Genomic DNA, 6,658 nt, shown 5'->3' on the forward strand with positions numbered 1-6,658 from the left:
GATGAAGTAGTAAGAACCATCTTTGTCTATAACACCAATACCTTTTGGCATTATGGACAACTATATACAAACCTCAGCTCCTGTAATTTTTAGCTGAGTGACAATTTGGATAAATCATGTATTCTCTTATTTATACAGAAGAGACCAGGAGTAGTGCCTGATCATATAATTGTTGCCAGAATGAGAAGAATTAATGCTTATAAAATGATTAGAACAAATGATGTTTGCATATAACAGAGGCTCAACAAATGTTAACTATTATTATCATCATTATTATTATCACCATCATTACTTTTGGGACTTTATGTTAAAGATGAGGATACTGAAGCCCAGGAAAAGTGACTTTCTCAAGACCACTGAAGTAATTTGTAACTAGAATTCAGATCTTCTAACAACTAAGTCACTACTCTTTTTGTCACAGGAAACTGTCTCTTAGCTCCTTATATAAATAGAGTTTGGTATTTTTTGTATTATATGTAGAATATCCAGGAGGATCATAATCCCTTATTTTCTATTTTAAAAGGGTGTTTCTTGCTAAGGGGAAGTTCAGTCTTACTCTCCTCTTTTATGCCTGAGGAGGAGTGCTCTGTCACTGCTGTCCCATGGATCTATCCATAGATATTAATTACCACTGGTGACTATGCTCAATAATGTATATGGGATTTGATGATATCTCAGCCCTCATTGAAGAGCTACAAAATTATTTTCCAATGGATACATTTATCCCTGAGTGCCTCTCACACCACCGGCATCTACCAGTTCAAATGTGTTGGGCTATAAACATATAGCCAAAGTTTCTTAATTAATAATCAAGTAGCTCTGAGAACAATAGTATAGTTTGGAGAAACAGATGTCAGAGCTATAACCTAACAAGCACTTCTTTGTATGAAACATAGGGAAGTCTGTCCTAAGTCTGGGCCTCTGAAGAGGAAAATCTCTCTATTCACCTTCTCTTCCATTCTACACAGCCTTCTTTTTCAAGTACTGTACCCTAGATTTTCACACAGCCCCTTTCTCATAGAACTTACTTTTTTCATGGGAGGACAATTATTCTTCTACAGTTTCTTGATGTACTCTAAAAACTTGGGTTTTGGCCAAATGATCAAAGAACTTCTCCTCTGATTCAGAAGATGGGAGACACTGCCTCTAGTCTAGTCAAATCTCACTGACTCTAGTCCAGTCTTCCTAACAGAGGGATCTGGGGCTTATTTCTTCACTTGATGCACTAAGAATTAAGCATTAGAGGCAATTTAATCTATCATATCTAGAAATGATATTTTTCCTAGCAGCAAGATTTTTTCTTGGCTCCTTAAAAAGAAACAAAACAGAACAAATGAATGTGTCATTATTAGGCTAAGAAGCATTTTCTTCTTTTCTAAATCTGCCTTCAATAACAAGACCCACCATCTCAGGAACTTCTCAAGGTGAAGGTCTTTTGGTTGGGCCAATCTGTGAGTATAAAACTGCTTCTTCCAATAAGACATTTAGGTAGGTATCTTTGGAACATTTGGACACTGAAATCAAGAATGTGTCCACTTAAATCATACTGACTTATGTGTCATGAGGCATTTTGAGACAAATACTACAAAAGGTAATCTGAATATTGTAGATATAATTTGGAGAAATTGTCATTTTACAGCTAATGGGTTAAATGTCATTTTACAGCTAATGTAGACCAAGTCTACACTAACAATGTGAAGGTGATGAAGCAAGTTAATCTGGACTATCCAAGTCATTAAATTTTAATTGCTTTCACTTCTTGGAACTCTTAGGTAAAAGACCATTTGACTTAAAATATTTGGCTAAATTCTTCAGTTTAAAATTTCTCTTTGACAAAGAAATCCTTGAGGCTTTGAGTCCAATAAGCATTGAATCTGTCACAGGCATAATGAAAAAAAATTCTTATGGGCTTTGGTACCACATTGTTTTATTAAGCCTCCTTGTAGTGTCATGTTGAAAACTCTTAATGGTAAAATTTAACACCATTTCCTTAGAAAAAAGAAGGCATCTAATAAAGGTGATGGGTGCACAGAAAGATTAGTGCAGGCAAAACCACTCTCTTCTCTAGGTAGGAATAAGTGACACTGTTTTTATCAGGCTTATTATCACTTACTATCATCAGCCATGCTCTATCACTAGGCATAGATTCATTTGTGTCCTTCCTCATGTTGTAAATTGCAGTGAACTGACTAAGGTATGAATACATGCAAGACACAGGCAGAGCCTGTTGCAGGCAACATCAAGTTGATCAGGTGTACTTTGAGCTCTATATTTCTCTTTCCCTTGTTTTGCTTTTCCTAGTGCCTTCCTGGACATTCAGGAACATTTCACTTGGCTGTACTGTGCTCCTTTTTACATATTCCCATGTGACTTATCACTCTAGGGTCTGCTTATTCCTGAATATATTTGATCTAAGGTTGTTTATGACGCATAATCGCTAATGTAATAAACTCTTTAAACCTATACTTACACTATCCTTCACTCATGTGAGTGAGTAAAGTGGGTTTAACTAGTGGTAGAACTAGTAAGAGAGAAGTTTGAGGTGAGGGAGGTCTTTCCACTACTCATCAACTCATCCCAGAGAAGTCATTGCCTAACATAACCATACATAAGGATAAATCCAGAATAGGTTATGTTTACCGTGCATAAAACACAGAGAAGGAACATAAAACATCTGGTTGGGTAGGATATATATTTTACTATGCTCAGTTTTTGAGTTTGACCTTACAGTTGTACATCCATATCTAAACCTTAAATAGAGTTTTTCAGATAGAATTTAGAAAGCAATATTTTTTTTTAAACTTGAATGCACTAATTAATCACCAAAGAGAAATTTGTTGAAATTCAGATTTAGACTCATCTGGGATGGAACCTGAGATTCTGCATTTCTAACACAAGCATCTTGGTGATGCAGATGCTGCTGATGAATTTTCTATAGAATATGTTCTCAAACTGGATCTCATAGCCCTGAAGATTCTATGTAGATGCCTCAAGGGTTAACTCAGAGGGGTGAATGGATAACCCAGGACATGAAACTCTAGAAAATTCTTGCTTTACTCTTCTTAAAAATATGCTTAGTTTTGATATGTTTAATATGACAAGGTCCTGTGTAAGATTTTATTTGAGAGATAATAGGGCTTGGTTGCTTAAATGCAAACAAACAAGCAAACAGCAATAACAACAATAAAACAGTGATCTCTAGTATTTCACAAGGTCAAGGTTGTTCAATTAAGACTTTATAAGAACAAAAAAGTAGCCTCTGGCAAAGAAATATTTAAGTAGATATCTTTGGTATATTTGAATACTTATATGGCATTCCCACATTAAACTCCAAATTTCTTAGTGGACTGATTCAAATGACAAAGTAGATTTTATAAAATGAAAAATATAATTTGTCTGTGATTAAACTACTAGTCATTTTGTTGCTGTAAAAGAAAGAAAATAGAACTAGATGTCAGGAGATCTACCTTTTCATATGGCTGCAAATCTAGATATGGGTAACCTAGGACATGTTCTCACCTCTGTGTGTGTATCTTCTTCTTGGTAAAAGAAGGAAATAAGCCCTACTTTAACCACTACATGAAATTGTTTGAAGATGGACTAAAATGATAGGCAGACTGTTACAGGGCAAAGGGAAAAAGAGGGAGAGCTGTTAGGAGACTGCTGAAATAATTCAGGGGAGAGATTATAAAGTCTTTACTAACATGTCAGAGATGGGGGCAGTGAGGTCATATTTTGGTATACAAAAAATGAAACAAATAGGATTTGTTGTTGACATATGTGCAGTGCCAGAGAAAGAGAGGCCATCTTATTAATCAGGGTACTTTTGAATCTAAATTTTTAACCCCCTACCAAGAATTAATGCATACAAAGTGATGATGTTTGTAAAAATTTTGATGTAAAATTCTAGATTTGTTTCCAGCAAAGAAAGAAATGTCCATTTTGAGGTGCAGCAACAGAGGTATGCTCATATGGTGTTTTGTCAGATTCCACATTGCTTTCATTTACCTCTGAGGCTTGTTTTCTAGAAAAATGTTAGAACTCCTAATTAAAGAACCATTTGACTTTATGGAAATTTGATATATTATTAATGAATCCAGAATGGGGATCAACTTCTTGAATACATTTGGGAAAATAATTGAAATAAATTGCACTGATTTGGAGAGGGGGTGCAGTCTTGTCTTTAACTATTCAGCTTTATGTGACTTTTCTGCATTCAGTTACCTAATCAATGTTTTTTTAAAGGTGCTGGATTCTGTTGATGAAAGTCAGTGAAATATAAATTTCCTCTCAGGTGTACTTCATTTTCTATAACTTTTGTGTTGCTAAATACTAAGTTATTGGTGGAAAAGCTGTATTTATCTTGATTTATTTATAAATCAATGATAATTTTAACTACTTTTCTGTATTTTGAAAAATTAATGAATTTCTATTTGGTGTTAAGTATTGTGTTAAAAGCCCAAAATTGAAACAAAGGTAGGAAACAAGACTTTACTGTAGGAAATATCCAGTCTAGTTTAGTCTATGGCACAATAAACATGCACATATAATATAGTGTTAGGGTCTTTTTGAAAGATATGTTTGGACTGTTATGAGAACACAGAGGAGGAATACCTAATCCTGACTGGAGGTTCAGATGTAGCTACACAGAGGTAGTAATTTATGAGTTGCATTTTAAAGAAGCAGTAGGAGTTAGGTAAAGAAAGAGTGGGGGTGGGGAGAAGATAATTCATCTAGGCAACCAGGGCTGTATGTACAATAGCATGCAGGTATAAGAACTTGGCATGTTCAGAGAAGAAGTAGTAGTTGAGCATAGCTGGTGCCTGTGTGGTATGAGAATATGATGCTTGAGAAGAGAGCAGAAGCCAGATAGTGAATGGTGTTATTTGCTGAGTTAAAAAGTTTGAATTTTATGTTATGATAGATAGTATTTACTGAGGCTATGTGTTAGTAAGTTACTGTTATATACACCTTATTGTTATATGCTCTTATATATACTTTATATGCATTATCTAATTTAATACTCATAACCATATGCTGCAACATTATTATTATGAATGTAGATGCTGAAGTTCAATTACATAATTGCCCAAGATCATTAAGTGAAAGATCTAAGATTCAAGTACAATTAGTCTAGAGCTCTTTTTCTTTACCAATATACTCTATAGAGTTTTTTAAACCTGAATGCTATAAAGGATCTACAATGTGTTAAAGATCGCTGCCATTTCCTTGATGTTCCTCTCATTGAGAAGTTAAGTCTATGCCTTCTTTTGAATCTCAACTGATTCTACAGCTGTCTTAACCAAAAGTATATGAAAAAATGATGTTATGCCAGTTTCCATGGTTAGACAAGGAGAAAATGAATGCTTCTATTTTTGTCTTTATACACTCTGAAAACACTGATCCACAATGTAAATGGTCCAAGTACTTGAGGTTACCATGTTGGAGCATCTGTGTGTAGGTGGTTAAGTTAATAGCTCCAGGTGACTTTAACTTTCCCAAGCATGCCTATCAAAGCACCAACTCTGTGAGTGAAGGCATTTCACATTGTTCAGAGCAGTCTATCTCATGAATAGCACAGAATGACCTTAGTGATGGAATGACTTCCATCGCTTACTTCGAGCAGAAGAATTCCTCAGCCTAGCCCTGCTGAAATACTGACTCACAATATATGATGCTTATTGTTTTAAGCCAGAACATTTTAATATAATTTTGGCACAATTTGTTTTGAAGTGATACATAGAACTAAACCATTTAAAGATTCTAATCAGGTCAGATACATGTTAAGTTCACAATAAAAGCCTTCTATTTAATATTTAATAACTGTTTATCCAGCCTAATGTGTCTGGCATATATCAGTCACTTGAATGAATGAATTCAATGTGTACAATATCAATTTAGTTGTGTGTGTGTGTGTGTGTGTGTGTGTGTGTGTTTGTGTGTGCATTAAATGGAATACTCATTAGAGGTTGTTTTGCTGACTGTCAAACTGGGAATGGGTAGTCTGAGAAGACCAAACTCTCCATCATCCCTTGGGGTTTGCCCTTTTATACTGGACTCATTGGACTGAGATTTGGCAGGGAGGATCTATTTTTTAGCTATTTTAGCCACCAGCATCTCACTCATTAGAGGTTAAATTCTTACTTATCTGCAGTCCTTGGCATGTGTTTTTGGTGGATTATTCCCTTTGTACTTTTTTTCAGCTTCCTGATAGAGCAAAGAGAATCTGGGGGTTGAGAAAACTGAAGTATTTCCCTAAGTGCACAAGTCATTTTCAATCAAATGTCCATTTTAGCAGGCAGAATAAACTATGAAATGTAACATTTGAGAATTTGGTGAATGTTTAAATCTCTAAAATCCTATTGCAATTTGAATATCAGCCATGTGAGCATAGCTGTTTTTATAGCAATATCAATATTTTCCCCTCAAAAATACCTTAATATGGATTTACACCAGCTATCAGGATATGCATTTTTAAAAACCCAATACATATTATTGAACCATAAAATCTACTTTAAAGTTTCAAGAATCTGGTTTTAAACACACAAAATATAATCTGGAATAGAATTCTGGAACTCTCAAATTTTTAAGGGAATGCAAAAGTTTCAGTGATATATTTAGTGCTGCTTGTATTGAAATCTCTCATGTCCTTTTGTAT

Source organism: Phyllostomus hastatus, unplaced genomic scaffold (genome assembly GCF_019186645.2).
Source record: "Phyllostomus hastatus isolate PE091 unplaced genomic scaffold, TTU_PhHast_1.1 phas_contig_90, whole genome shotgun sequence".
Classification (NCBI taxonomy): domain Eukaryota; kingdom Metazoa; phylum Chordata; class Mammalia; order Chiroptera; family Phyllostomidae; genus Phyllostomus; species Phyllostomus hastatus.